At 53.7% G+C, this 14,951-nt stretch overlaps 1 long non-coding RNA gene across 5 annotated transcripts; it reads right to left on the bottom strand.

Moving 5' to 3' along the window:
- Positions 1-6,717: 6,717 nt before the first annotated feature.
- On the bottom strand, positions 6,718-14,951 carry LOC128085038 (uncharacterized). 5 transcript variants are annotated; one of them, XR_008208775.1, is made up of 6 exons: positions 10,701-14,951; positions 9,699-9,767; positions 9,304-9,402; positions 8,394-9,194; positions 8,121-8,268; positions 6,718-7,936 (listed from the first exon to the last, which is right to left on the bottom strand). It is a non-coding gene; the product is annotated as an uncharacterized LOC128085038 (long non-coding RNA). The 5 variants fall into 5 exon arrangements; XR_008208778.1 differs by lacking the exon at positions 8,394-9,194 and having other exon boundaries at positions 6,727-7,936; positions 10,701-11,157; positions 12,533-14,929; XR_008208776.1 differs by having other exon boundaries at positions 6,731-7,936; positions 8,394-8,522; positions 10,701-11,773.

The following is a 14,951-nucleotide window of genomic DNA, read 5'->3' as shown; positions in this document are numbered from 1 at the left end:
TGCCCTGGATTCTCCGCTGTCTTTTCCACACACTCATCCATCTACCAACAACGCGTGCACAGGATCCAAGAAAACAAATAGCTACACTCAGTGATAACCCAGGTGTCATAGTTCTATATTTTTGTTTTTGTTTTTTTTTGTTTTTGGATTTCAGTATTCCACATCAAAATATCATGTAGTGTACGGGGCATTAAAGTTTCACTGCCCCAGTCCCAGCTACCTATCCCTGTACATTACAGCAGTCACGGGATCTGGCCCTTCCGGGTGGGGGGGGCGCTCTCTTGCTGCCTGGCAGTGGGTGCTGGAGGTGCTTTCCTGGCCGTTCCAAGCTTTTCAGGTTTGAATCGGTCCCGGGAACTCCCTCTCTCTCATCTTGTCTGATTTATTAATCCCAATTTCAATTAAATTGTATATATTGTGTCATCTAGTATTCCAATATTATAGTAAAATAAGTTTTCCTCCATAGATTGTTGCCGCTGTTCTTTTCCTCCCTTCCTTCCTTCCCATTTTTGTGGGACTGGGGTGGGGGGGGGAGGGCAGAGGCCTGTCGCCCCTGTCATGGACATAGATTGCTCTGGTCAACTCCGTGACACCAGGGCAAGGAAAACTCAGACACAGAACAACCCTAAGTCAAAGCACTACCAAAACCAAAACACTGCCTCAAGCTCCCCCTCAGCTCTTTTCTCACAAGGCCACTCCTCTGCTTTTTCGTTCTTTTCCTCTGATTGCTTGCACTTCTGTGCAGCCAGAGCTTGGGAGAAAGCTGGGATGTAAACTGCACAGAACTGCCCCAGGAGCCAACACACAGAAAGCCTGGGCAGAAAGACAGTGCATCAAGTCCAGACGCTTGCTGTGTACCTGTACGTGTGCCTTCTCAAGCTCTGTCTCCTTCCCCAGCCTTTCTGCATGGCCACACTGCACTGGACGGCTACTGGTGTCAGCTTGTGGCAGGGAGAAAGCAAGAAGCACTTGAAGAGCAACTCTTTGGAGGAAGATTTTGGCACAGTCACCCACAACCTTCCAGTTTCCAAGCACGGTTTCTTTAATTTGCCTTTCCACTGCTCTAATATTCTACCATCTTTATAGTCAACACAAGGCACTTTCCTCTCTCCTCCATCACACGCCCTTTCATACAGTCCTATTTAGCTGAACACACCCAAACTACAGCTCACAGAATGTTCTTACCCACACAGGCTGCCCATTTTCCCCTTTCTCAATAAAAGCCGATCGAATCCCATGCTCCATCCCTAACACAAAGGACAGCATTTCCACATCACAGAAAGCAGTCGCCAACTGAATCCTTGTCCTTTAGGCCACGTCCACCAAAATCCCTCAAATACACTCTTTCTATAGCCAAAACAAACTCATTTCTCAACTGCAATGCACTTACTCTCTCTGACCTGGTAATCTCGGCTGGGGAGCACACGAACCCCCCCGTGATTCTGGAGGAAACAGTCAGAGACCTCCTGCTCCAACTGGGCTGCCACAAGTCGATGGGGCCAGATGGGATCCACCCGAGAGTGCTGAGGGAACTGGCGGAGGTGAGAGCCGAGCCGCTTTCCATCATCTGTCAGCGCTCCTTGTTGGCTGGTGAGGTCCCAGAAGACTGGAGGCATGCCGATGTGACTCCATTTATAAGAAAGGTCGTAAGGAGGATCCGGGGAACTACAGGCCTGTTAGCCTGACCTCGGTGCCAGGGAAGGTTATGGAGCAGATTGTCTTGAGGGAGATCACACGGCATGTGCAGGGTGACCGGGGGATCAGGCCGAGCCAGCATGGGTTCATGAAGGGCAGGTCCTGTTTGACCAACCTGATCTCCTTCTATGATCAGTGACCCATCTGGTGGATGAGGGAAAGGCTGTTGATGTGGTCTACCTAGACTTCAGCAAAGCCTTTGACACTGTCTCCCACAGCATTCTCCTGCAGAAGCTGACAGCCAGAGGCTTGGATGGATACACTCTTGGCTGGGTAAGGAGCTGGTTGGAGGGCCGGGCACAGAGAGTGGTGGTAAATGGAGTCAAATCCAGCTGGCGACCGGTTGTGAGTGGTGTTCCCCAGGGGTCGGTGCTGGGGCCTGTCCTCTTCAGTATCTTGATTGATGACCTCGATGAGGGCATCGAGTGCACCCTCAGTACATTCGCAGATGACACCAAATGGGCTGGAAGTGTGGATCTGCCTGGGGGTAGCGAGGCCCTGCAGAGGGATCTGGACAGGCTGGAGAGCTGGGCTGAAGCCAATAGGATGAGTTTCAACAAGGCCAAATGCCGGGTCCTGCACTTCGGCCACAACAACCCCAGGCGACGCTGCAGGCCTGGGGCGGTGTGGCTGGAGGGCTGCGTAGAGGAAATGGACCTGGGGGTATGGATGGATGCTGGGCTGAACAGGAGCCAGCAGTGTGCCCAGGTGGCCAAGAAGGCCAATGGCAGCCTGGCTTGCATCAGAAACAGTGCTGCCAGCAGGAGCAGAGAGGTGATTGTGCCCTGTGCTCAGCACTGGTGAGGCCGCACCTCGAGTGCTGTGTCCAGTTTTGGGCCCCTCACTGTAAGAAAGATATTGAGGCCCTGGAACGCGTTCAAAGGAGGGCAACAAAGCTGGTGAGGGGTCTGGAACACAGGGCTGCTGAGGAGAGGCTGAAGGAGCTGGGAATGTTCAGCCTGGAGAAGAGGAGCTCAGGGCAGACCTCACTGCTCTCTATGGCTGCCTGAAGGGAGGCTGTAGTGAGCTGGGGGTCGGCCTCTGCTCTCGTGTCATCAGTGATAGGACCAGGGGGAATGGTTTCAAGCTACGGCAGGGGAGATTCAGGCTGGACATGAGGAAGTATTACTGTTCAGAAAGGGTGGTCAGGCAGTGGAATGGATGCCCAGGGAGGTGGTGGAGTCACCGACCCTGGGGGTGTTCAAGGAAAGGCTGGATGTTGTGTTGAGGGACATGGTTTAGTGGGAGCTATTGGGAATAGGTGAACGGTTGGACTGGGTGATCTTTTAGGTCTTTTCCAACCTTGGTGATTCTATGATTCTATGATTCTACAGAAAGTATTGCTAGTCTCATACCTGCTGAGAGTGGCAAATCAACCCCCGTCTGCCTGACAGCTCTACAACGCTTCTTCTCCTTCTGCGCAGCTCCTGTGGCAAGCCGGGGCTCAGCTTTCCCACATTCCTGCATTCCTGGAAGGCTGCATTTTTTCATTCTTTGCCTTGCTTTGCCTTCCTTTGCTGTGCAATGGTTAGCTTCCCTACTTGCTTTCTCTACATTTCTCACCATCCATTGCTTTTTGCTTTTTAATCTCTTTTTCCGTTCTTTTCATTATTTCAACTTTGCTCTTTTTGGTTGTGTTTTGTTTTTTTCATTTTTTAGTATCTGTCATTTTTCTCTTTTTTTTTTTTTTTGTTTTGTTTTTTTTCTCTTTTTTTTTGTTTCGTTTCCCAGCCCACTGAAGTTACATTACATCCACCTACTGACCCCCTTTTATTCCTTTCATCTTCTTGTTATCTGCTCCTCTCCAGGGGCCTTTTCTCCTTGCATTACCCTATAGCCCCCCCGTAGCCCCATATTGCCCTATATTTCCCTATAGCCTATGCAAGCACTCTGTAGCTCCCCCACAGCCTTTTATATGCTTATATCTCTTTATATCCGTAAAATCAATAAATATACAGTTGTTATAATTAAGAAACATAGAGGGAAGTTAGGCTAAACAAGCTACCACACCGAAGAACAATGGATGGGAAGCTTGTCCTTGTCCTGGACTCACTGAGAAGACTCCAAGAGGAGCAATCTCCACAAGAGATCCTTCCCCACCAGCAGTCAGCTCTTAAATGGGTCTGGGAGAGGTGCAGCCAGGCTCCCCTTCCGGCAGCACAGGAGCACTGCCTTCATCTGTGCTTACAGGGCTGACTCGGTGCTCGCCTCAGGTGGGCAGTCAGAGGCTCAGGCCGCGACTCAGCAGTTCCCATACAGCACCCCTCCGCAGCCCCCTGTCGCACCTCTTTCTCCATATCACACCTACAGCCATCTCCCTGCAGCCCCAAGTCCCCTTCTATTCCACCTATGTTTATTGAACCATACTCTCTTTTTTCCTCCTCCCAGCCCTTTATAACCCTCCCCATAGCTCTCCCCAGACCCCTGTAGCCCACTATCACCCTGTATCACTTCACAACCTTCCTGTAACCCCACATCCCACCAATATTGCCCCATCTCCCCCTATAACTCCCTATAGTCCCTGTATTTGGGCCTATGTCTGGACCCTGTAGCCCCACATCCCTCCACAGCCCACCTTATACCCCCATTCAGCCCCCCATAGTCCCTCCCAACCCCCCCGTGCTCCCCATAGCACTGTTTCCCCATAACATCCTCACAGTCCCCTATTGCCCCAAATCCCCCATATCCCCCAATTCCCCACCACAGCCCACGATAATCCACACGCCTCCCTATGCCTCACAGCTTTCTGTAGCCCCCACTCCCCCAATCCCTCCCCAGCTCTCCACAGCTCCCTCTCCCCCCTCTATTTCTCCATTATTCCCTTATATCTCTCCCACAGCTCCCTATAGCCTCATATCCACCCCATATTCACAGCCCGTCCCGTATTTATCCCACTTCCCCACATCCCGTCCTGTCTGCATCCGCGTCCCAGTCCCACTCCCAGCCCCTCACCCCGCATGAAGCCAGGTTACGGCTGCCCAGGCGTCCCCTGTCCCGGTGCCGCTCGCCGTTCCCCCAGCTCCGGCGCCTCTGTCCTCAGCACCGCGGCGCTCGTGCCGCGGTTCCATCTCGGTGCTTCCGGGCAGCTCCGGCGCACAGCAGCGGCGTCGCGCGGGGCGACCCGGGCTGCGGGAGTAGCAGCGCCTGAGGGGAAGGCGGGGCAGCTCCGACCCGGCTGCTAACGGTCATTCCCGCGCGCCGCGCCTCAGCCAATGGGAGCCGGCGGCGCTGCCACTGACCAATGGGAGCCCGGGGGCAGGACAGAGCTGCACCGGACCAATGAGAGCCCGGGGGCGGGGAGGTGCGGGGCCGCTGATAGGAGGAGCAGTGGCATGGGGCGGGGCGGTGATGGGGGCGGGACTTCAGGGTGCGCCCTATTGCTATAGGGGGTGGGAGATGGGATTGGGATTGACAGGTGGGAGATGGGGATGGGATGTGGGATTAGGATGTGAAATTTAGGATTGGGATGTGGGATATGGGATGGTTATGGAATGGGAGATCGGTAATTGGAGTATATATGGGATGGGCCTTACGTAGAATGAGTGTCCTTCTTTTCTGTTTTAGTATTACTGCATAAGCCGAGCTGTCGGGTGTACTGTGTCATCTGTATATTCATTGATTGTATGATAATATATGGAATGGATGTGGGGATATGGATTTAGGATGGATATGGGGTAGGAGATAGGGATAGGATGTGGGGGTATAGATATGGGATGGATTCAAGATGGTTATGGGGTGGATATGGGATGGGATTGCTATGAGATGGGGTTGTAGTGGTTATGGGGCCATAGGGGCTACGGGGCCAGAATGCTGTCGAGACATCTGTCTGCAGAGTTACCCCTGCGGTGTGAGATGTGCAGCTAAAACCTCAGGGAACACAGGCTTTGTTTGGACATCACGTTTTTGTAAGCATTGGGCGACTTTGCTCATCATCCTGCCACCCTGCTAGTTTGGCATGGCAGGAAATGGCAAATCTATTTTGCTCAGTTCTGTTTAGCAGCAGTTTAAGAAATAGGCAAAAAATTAAGCAGGGACCTGATGATAGATTTGCAGATGACAAGATTCACACTCGCTCACTGACAGGACATCCCATATCAAACCATGAGAGTGCAGATGCTCTCATGCGTGAACACACACACAAACACGCAAAACAAGTGTGGACAAGTGAACTATCTCAGCACCTACTGCTGTGAAACGAATGCATGTCGTTAAAACAGATAAGGAAGGAAGGAGGTGGATGGAAGAAGAGCAAGCTGGCTTCTGCTTACAGTTTGCCTCCACCTGTTTACAGCAAATACAACAGGTCGCCATTCCTCATCAGGTCGTAATCCAGGCTGACTCCAGTGGGCTGACTTTGCCCTGCCCTCCATTGGCGGACAGCCTCGAGGATTTGGCAGTACCTGGGAGGCATCCCTACCAGAGGAGAAGCCCATCACAACCTCCGCCACCTCTCTGGGCAACCCGTCCCGGTGCTCCCCCACCCTTACCTTAACAAAGGTCTTCCACATGCCTGCATGGCACTTCCCGAGTTCAAGTTCTAGGCCACTGCTTGCTGTCCCACTGCTGCACACCACCGAGAAGAGCCTGGCTTCATCCATGTTCCTCCCACCTGCCCTCAGGTACTGGTCAATGTTAACACTCGCTAAGAATCTCTAATTGCAGGGTCTGAGATGATGGAGATCTGCCGGGTGCTTTTCCACACTGGCCCCCTTGGATGGCCAAACCTGGCTCTTTCCACCAGTTGCACAAACCTGAGCACTTGCTGAACTCACCCATTGCAAACTACCCCCATGGGTCGTGATTTGTGTCCAGGTGCACCAGGCTGCCAGGAGATGAGTGACTCCAGGATCGGCCACGGGCAATGGGACACGAGGCAGAAGGCAGGGACAATCAGGGCATCCCCTAATGCCCTTATTCACTGCTGTTTGCTACCCAGGTGCAAGCAGGGGCGAGGTACAGAAGGAGAACCTTCACGTACTGGTCCTCCACCTTTTGTCCAAGTGCACCAAGCACTGGGAGGCCTGGCAGAAGGGGAGAACGTGGGGCGTGGGAGTTGCACCGCCACAGCTGATACAGGCACTCCAGCCTTTAGCTAAGGACTGCCCCAGAAACCAGTGCTCAGACTCCAAAGGAGCCCAACGCTGAGTTTTACCAAGTAGAGAAGGAAGAAGCACGAAGTTTAAGCCTTGCACATGGACAAACTTCTGTGCCAGAAGTTCTTGGTTCTTTTCACAGTGAAGGAGGCCAGCCAGAGGATGCATGGCAGCTTGACTCTGATCAGCAAGGAAAGAAGGAAAAACGGAATGCAAACACGGCCAACTTCTACCAGTTCAAATCTGCTTCAAGACTCGTTGCAAAATCTCAGCTAGAAAAAGTGTCACCTCAACAAAAAAGAAAAAGAACAGCGCTGCTTGTTAGTTTTTAAAACTATTTTTTAATATACGATAAAACCAAGCAGTCACGCTGCCAGTCATCTCAGATCATCCCATGAGGAGCTCATCCACATCCTGCTCACGCTTCACTCAAACATCAAGTGGAGCGGGGGGTCGTCTTGCAGATGAAGTGAGGCAAGAATTGTGACAGGATGTTGCTGCATTATGGACTCTTTGCATCGACACAATCATCCGTTTCCAGCAGGAAATCACTGAGCTCGGGAGGCATCGTTGTGTCCAGCTCATCATCTGAAACCTCTGTAACCAAACTGGAAGGGACCAGCCCTCTCGTGCCATCCGTCAGCTCTCCCAGAAACCAGCCGTCCTCATCCACATCTCCAAAGACATAAACGTGCTGTCCAGCAGTCAGAGGAAGCTCGCTTTCTGGGTCCTCATTAGAACCCTCAAAAGGATGGTAGCTGTGGCGAGCTAAGAATCTTCGAACTCGTCCTGGGGAACAGAGGGTGAAGGGCAAATGCTCTGCCACTGATCCTCCGCTCTCACTTTCAGGGCCATCCTCTGACAGGAAGCAGCACTCACCCACACAGCACTCACCCAGAGGTCTGTTCCCACGGACCTCTTTCATGGCTTGGAGTTCACGCTCCAGGTCTTCCAGACGAGTCTGAACACCTCTGGCCTCTGGGATGGCAGAACGGAATGGACTGAAACTATTGCTGAGGTTCTTGTTTGCTTGGGCAAGGATCTCTCTCGTTGCTTCTCCACTCTCCACTTCATCTCCAGCTGGAATTCCCTCCCAGCCAGTGTCAGGATGAGCTCACTCTGCTGCTCTCTCTCCCCTCTTGCACACACTGAAAATGAGTTTCAGAAAGCCCTACTCACTGACAGGAAATAAGGGCAAACTTGGAAGACCTTGCGACATAAATCGTGACAGCGTACTGCCAGCAGCTGATTCAGCTGCCCAGGATCCTGGCACCACAAAAACTTCATTGCCAAATGCAGCAATGAAATGGTTGGGGGAAAGAGACAACTCACAGGCATTTGTTCCACGTCCGCGACACAGCGATGCAGGCCAGCGCCAGCGCAGACAGCAGCACAGCTGAGAGCAGCACCATCACTGCCACGTGGCGCTGCCGCACAGATCTGCCAACAGCAGCCTTTGTGCTTTTCCCTGCATTCAGCCCTGGAAGAAACGACAACGTCCCACCTTACCTTCACCTCATTGCCCTCGGGCCGCTTCGTTCCCAAAAGGACAAAGCTCACAGCCCTCTGGGAACTGGGAGCGGTGAGAGGTGAGCAGCATCACACAGGCCTTCTCTGGCACACGGCTGGCACAACTCCCCACACCCCACTGAGCTCAGCCATTTTCAGAGAGCTGCTCCTGGCCTCTTTTACAACACGTGCTCTGCGCTCACACGCTCAGGTTCAGCTGCTGACCTGATGTGCAAGAGCAGGCAGGAAGCGCCTGCTGGCACCCAGTGACTCTGGTGACACTGGACAGAAATCTCCTGGCATGCCAGTGGTTTGCGCTGCCTGTGTTCATCCCTTTAGAAAGACATAGGACAGTCGGATGAGATGTGTTCTCACATCGCACACCTGAGCTGACCCAACCTCGAGCTCAGGCCAAGTCTGCTGGCCTCCACCCCCCAAATCCACCTGCGACCTCCTCTGCTGCCACGGGCATTTGGGCACTCCCACGAATTGCAGGGTGCCTACCCTCTCACGCCTCCTGAGGAATCAACTCCTAAGCAAGGCACTCACACGCTGTGCTGTGAGCATCACCAACCACCACATTCCACCATCACAGCCAGGCATCTTGCAGGCTGAAATTCAAGCTCCAACAGGAACACCTTCAGAATCGACATCTGCACATGGTTTCTAGCATTAGCAATGGCAGCCATCCCTACTCGGGATGCTCATCCTGCCTTGAACTAGCCCAGTTGCAGGGAGGGCTTTGTATTAACAGAATCGCCGCACTTGACATTTGCTGCCATCTGGGTCTCCACAAAGCAGCTCTGACAAGTAATGGTCGTGCTGGGGGAGCAGCTGCCCCTGGGTCTTGGCTGGATGCAGAAGTGGCAGCAGACCATCTCTGGTGCTCCCCAGTGCCTGCAAGGCATCGCGTGGAACACCACTGCAGCACGGCTCTGAGCAATGCCCTCCTGCACACGGACATCAGGCCTCAGCTTCCCGAGTGAACAGACTGAAGTATACCCACCAAGAGCTGCCACGTCCATTTCCTTCAGCAGCTCTCACGGATGGTAAGACCCCTGGGAGAATTTCCCTCTGTTGGATTCATCCTTTCCCCTTTCCAGACCTGCATGGAACACATGAAGTTAAATGCCAAGAGCACAAGGTTTTGAAGACCAGCGCTGAGTCAACGCCATCGGTAAAACAAACCACCACCCCTGGGCATCCACCTGGGCTCCAGCACAGGAATGAACCAGCGACTGAGCAAAGCCCTCCCTGGGGGCACTTCTGCAAGCCATGAAAAGTTTCAGTCATGCACAACAGCATCGCTGAACAGCGGAGCGTATGGGGGAAGCAGTGCCATGAAATGGCACCGAAGCAGGCAGTGAGAGCTCTCCAAGGAGTTACAGAGCGGTGACTTACCCATGCCATCCGCCCGGGTTTCGGTCTCAGAGCTCAGAGGGGAAGCTGGATCACCTCCTCCACTCACATCTGCAAACAAACGCAGCACAGAGCAATTCTAATTAAACATCCAATCGGAACGACGCGGGATGCAATTAAAGCAGGGGATTCCTTCGTGACACTGCTCTCTCCCTTCCACACAGGAGCACCTCAGAAACAGTTCCCAGGTACACGCAGGGGCACCACGATCCTACAGAACTTACACCACGTGGGGCTGCCCAGAGGAACGCCCTCCTGGAGCTCAGCCCTCAGCTTGACTGCGTGGTGCCGCTGGCTCTGCACAAGGCACCGGGAGCAGCTCAGGGCTGGAGCAGCCAGCAAAGACGGCTTTGCAAGGCAGGCACTGCACTCTGCACACAGCCTGACCCGAACCTTCCCTTCTCTTCCACAGAGGAAGCAGGAAGTCACATGGCACTCGGAAAGAAAATTAAAGCCTGAATGAAAACTAACAGCTCTCAGGGACTCAGCTGGGGGATCGCCCCGCGTCTCAGGGACCGGATTGAAGCTGGGCTTTGGTCAGCCGCTGCCTGGAGACACGGCTGGAATCAAGGACAGCTGAGAGACATTCCCATGGCATGTGCCCACCTCTCTTCCTTACTGACATGCAGTGATGGAAGGGGCTCAATTAACGGCATGGGGCAAAAGCCCCAAAGCTGCAGAGAGGCCCGGTGACCTGATGGCTGGTATTCCACAGCTTTCAAAATACTTTCCCCAGGCCAAGGGAAACAATTCTCAGAGACCTCCCAGAACAGCATTCAGCTCCTTCCAATTGTCTCACTGGGAGATCTCTGAGATACAGAGGCAAAGCCAACACGACGCCGAGAGCACAGAGCACCCAGGAAACAACAACCCCCCATGCTTCCCCTGGAGAAGAACCCACTGGCCGGTGAAAAGCAGAACCCTTGCTGAACTCTCCCAGCCACACATGAACAAATATCAAGGAAACAAAGCCTGGTGACTTACCTCCAGCATTCCCCTCAGGCTCATGGACAGGATTCCGTTCTGATTCGCCAGCAGGGCCTGCAGGCACAAGTGTGATCAGACACAGGTGAGGAGAGCTTCCACTGCACGCGGGGGCCTCCTTTGTAACACTGGCAGACCTGTAAGATCTGGCGGTGGGTCACGGAATGGCACAGCCCAAATACGAAGCTCTGGGCTCTCTCAGCTGAAGAGGGGCAGCGGTGACCTTCCCACCGAAATGTGGCAGCTCTCTCAGCAAAGAAACACTCAAGGCTCATCTGTGCAAGCCCTTCAAGGCACAGACAGACTTGGAAGACCTTGCACCCGAGTAAACTACGAGGGCATGAGTGTTTCTGCCTTCTAGGAAACAGACACAACTTATCTCTGGGTTGTGCCTTGGGCACAGGTGTGAAATCTGGATCCAGGAGGTCATCCAGAAAGACAGCACCGAGCTCATCATCTAGAATCAAGAACAGACGAGAGAAGGACCCACTGCACGGCGTGATCTCCTTCCCCCGCAGTAACTGGATGTGGGTCGTGGGACAGGCTGGGAGAAGGACTCGGGTCCCGATTTCCAAAGTTGCAGAGCGGCCAGGATGAGCTGCAGGCTGGCACCTGGCAGGGCACACAAGACTCCCTCCAGGCCACGTGCCGCATCCCTCACAGACCACACGGAAGAAGATGCAGCCCCTCGGGGCTTTCTTACTGGGAAGGCTCTGATGCACACAAAGGAAGGCTGCACCGAAGCCCTGGAGGAAAGCACATCTGTCTCCTCCTCTGGGCTGTGGGCCGGGGCTGTGTTGGAAACTGGGAGTCATCTATGGGGAGTACCACAAGCTTGGGGCAGAAAACGCTCTTGCGTCTCCAGCACACATCTTCTGAGCTCTCCCCAGGACGCCTCCCTCCCAGGATGAAGGCTGTGCTCCAGCCAGCAAGCAGCAGAGCCACGGCCCGACCTGGCGGCACGGCTGGAGCCAGGCCTGGGGAGCAGCGCTGCCCAGCTGCTCCTGCCCGGCTCCTGCGGTGCAGCCCGTCACCCCCTGCCCAAACCCCCAACCCCTGCCCCGGAAGGCAGCCCCAGGGAAGAGTAGCACAGGGCCGTGGGGACACAGCCTGACTTCTCGCCCCAGTGCTGCTCAGGTTTGGTCCCGTCTCTGCCCACCCACCTGCTCCCGGTGCTCGCCATGGAGCAGCGCACATCTCCCTTAAGCACACAGCCATCAGGAGGAAGAGGAAGACAAGGCGGGCAGGGGCCATGGTCCCCCACACTCGCACCATGCTTTCACCACCACCGCCACAGCCACAGTGAGTCGCACAGAGCGATGCCTGCGGCACGGCGTCACAGCCAGGCATTGAGAGCTCAGCACAGCAGAGCACAGGGCACCGCGACCTCACAGCTCTGGGATGCCGGGCAGAGGCTCCCCACGGGCTGCTCCGCTTGTGGTGCACTGCACCAGGGTGGGGGATTGCATCACAGGAACGCAGAACAGCGGAATGGGTTGGGCTGGAAGGGACGGTACAGAACTTAGAAGCTCAACTCCGATGCCCTGGGCAGGGATGCCTCCCACTGGGTCATGCTGCCCAGCCTGGCCTTGAACAGCTCCAGGGATGGAGCAACCAGAGCTTCGCTTGGCAAACTTTTACAGTGACACCACGAGGGCGTTATTTCCAGTTCGGGGCCCCCGTGACACCACGGGCCATTAAGAAAGAGATGCCGTACGGAAATGGGGTCTGGATCAAGGATGCTATAGCACAAGTTGTCCATGCACGTGCAATGGGTAAAGCCTCTCCAGCATGGAGAACGATGGCTGAAATATAAACACAGGGAGGCTGACCTTCCCACAAACCCGCCATGGGAAGCGCCATGTGCTTTCCTTTTTGTTGGTAGATCTGCAGTTTCATCCATTTTCCTCCAGTTTTCCAGGACCTTGGCTGAGGACATCCCCTTCCTACACCAGATCTATTTCCCATTTTTAGCGTGCTCCCAAGCCTGAATTTAGGAGTGGAAACTGAAGGCTCGCTGGTTAGCACCTCCCATCCCCACAGTCCCAGTGAACTCATCCACTGCTGGCAGCCGGGTGCTTTGGGGCAGGGGCTCTGATGGCCAGCACCTGCAGGCTCCCACCCAGGGCTCCAGAAACCGTTGCAGCAGTGGAGCTCCTGTCACCTTGTGCTGAAGGAATCATGCCGCTGCCCCTCCAACATTCTCAGTTCAAGCTTTGACTTCTGCTTTCAGTGGATCAGTCTGTCCTTCACCCTCATTTATTTGCAGTTCTTGAGACTTACGGCTCAAGGTGAGCATCTCTGAAGAAGAACCTTGTTACTCTCAATCCCACAGTTTTTATGAGTTGCCACAACCCCATCCTTACACAGTCCCAACTCAAATTGTCCTTTTAACCAATCCAGTTTTCTGTGCCTGGTGTCTCTCCCTCTTCATTCCCCCTCTCATCCGGTTATTTCCATGGATTAGATAAAGACATTTTGATCACAAAAGAGCGACAGCTGGCCGCGTCCACTGTGCCGTGGCCATCACTAATTGCCTTCAATCAAGCAGAGCTTTCAAACAATACCTTAGAGAACAAAAGCAGCAACTCGGCATATTAGCAGGAAAGAAATCAAGCTTGACTTCCCCCTATAAAACAAGTGCAGAACGCTGCATTAGAAAATACCCAGGCTCCTAAATCAATGGACCTGGGTGATTCAGAAAACAAAGCTTCAAAGTTGGATCTCAAAGCTCCACCTGAGACAAACCCCTTTGAAATCCAACCTATGATACCATAAAAATACAACACCAGGACGAAAACCATTATTAAGAGACTGGCTGATGGCAGCACACCGCGTTATTGGGCCTGACAAGGTCACTACACCATTGCATACAGGTTTACGATCCTCCACGGAGGACAATAAGACAAAAAAAAAAGATTAGAAGGAAAAACAATAATAAAATACAAAAAATACAAAAAAAGAACAAACAAAAAAATCCAAAGCAAACACAAAAAAAAGAGAAATACAAAAAAGAAGTAAAGGCAGCAATATACAAGGGCAACAAACATTGGAGAGAAAAGCAAAAGAGCAGTAAAGAAAACGAAACCAAGTGAACAAAGGAAAGCAAATCAATGTGACCAATGAAGAAAGAGACAATAAACAGAAACAAAAAGAACTGAAACCAACCAGCAGAACAGCAAAGAAATAGGATTCAGTTCGATGGCAAAGCAAAGGTGACGAGAGACTGTGGTGCAGCCAAAAGCTCAGCATCTGTGCTGGCAGGAGGAAAGGGCAGCTGCTGGGTGTGCTGCACCTCCAGCAGAGATGCACTTCGTCAGCCAGCGCCCATGGAGGAGTCCACAGCCGTCATGAGGACAAACATCTCTCTGGAGGAAGGGAAAGCGCTCGTTGTTGTGCCGAGGAGGAGCTCAGGGCAGCTACCGGGCGTGGACCCTGCAGCCAGCAGAGGAAAGCCTCGAGTCCGTCTCGAGGAAAGAGGCGAGGACACCCAGGAGGCGTGCAGCCGGCTGTGCGTCGAGGAAGTGTGTTTCCTTTGCAGCGCCTGGTGTGGCGCCGTGCCCTGGTTCCGTCAGTGCCATCCTGCAGGCTGTGCATCCTGCTGTGCACAGTGCAGTGCTGCGGAGCTGTGCCTGCCGGCCCTGTGCTCTCCAGCACTCTCGTGTGAGTTCCACCTCTCCCAGAAATCTGTTCCCAGGAACCTCCGCTGCTCCCTTGCACACAGAGCTGTGTGCACATAGTGTGCAGAACCACACACCACGTGCAAAGACTTCCCTGCACACACAGCTGTGCGTTCACACACACATGCAAGCACATCCTTGCACAGCCCTGTGTGCACACTGCATCCACGTGCATGCAAATGTGTGAAAAACCACACAGCCTTGTGCAAAGACCTCGATGCACACAGCCGTGTTCACGCACACACACACGTGTGCAAACCCATCCCTTTGCACACCTGTGAGCATGCAGTCAAGTGCCAACACTCGTGCAAAACGCACATTCACCTGCAAACACTGCACACAGCCACGTGCCGCCGCGCACGCTCTGATGTTCAACACATCGTGACGCTCGCATGGCACAGCCAACATGCAGACAGTGGGAAATGCCAGGAGGAAAGATGCCCCGCTGCGCTCCATTCTCCTCTCTGTAATGAAGGCACTGGGGCGCAGCTGAAGCCCATCCTCAGACGCGGGTTGCTGCACGGCTGGGCGCTGCGGGCTGAACGCGGAGCCGCCGTCTGAGGAACGCCGC

The sequence above is a fragment of the Tympanuchus pallidicinctus genome, unplaced genomic scaffold (genome assembly GCF_026119805.1).
Source record: "Tympanuchus pallidicinctus isolate F22 unplaced genomic scaffold, pur_lepc_1.0 scaffold29, whole genome shotgun sequence".
Classification (NCBI taxonomy): domain Eukaryota; kingdom Metazoa; phylum Chordata; class Aves; order Galliformes; family Phasianidae; genus Tympanuchus; species Tympanuchus pallidicinctus.
This window is presented reverse-complemented; position numbering and strand designations above follow the sequence as displayed.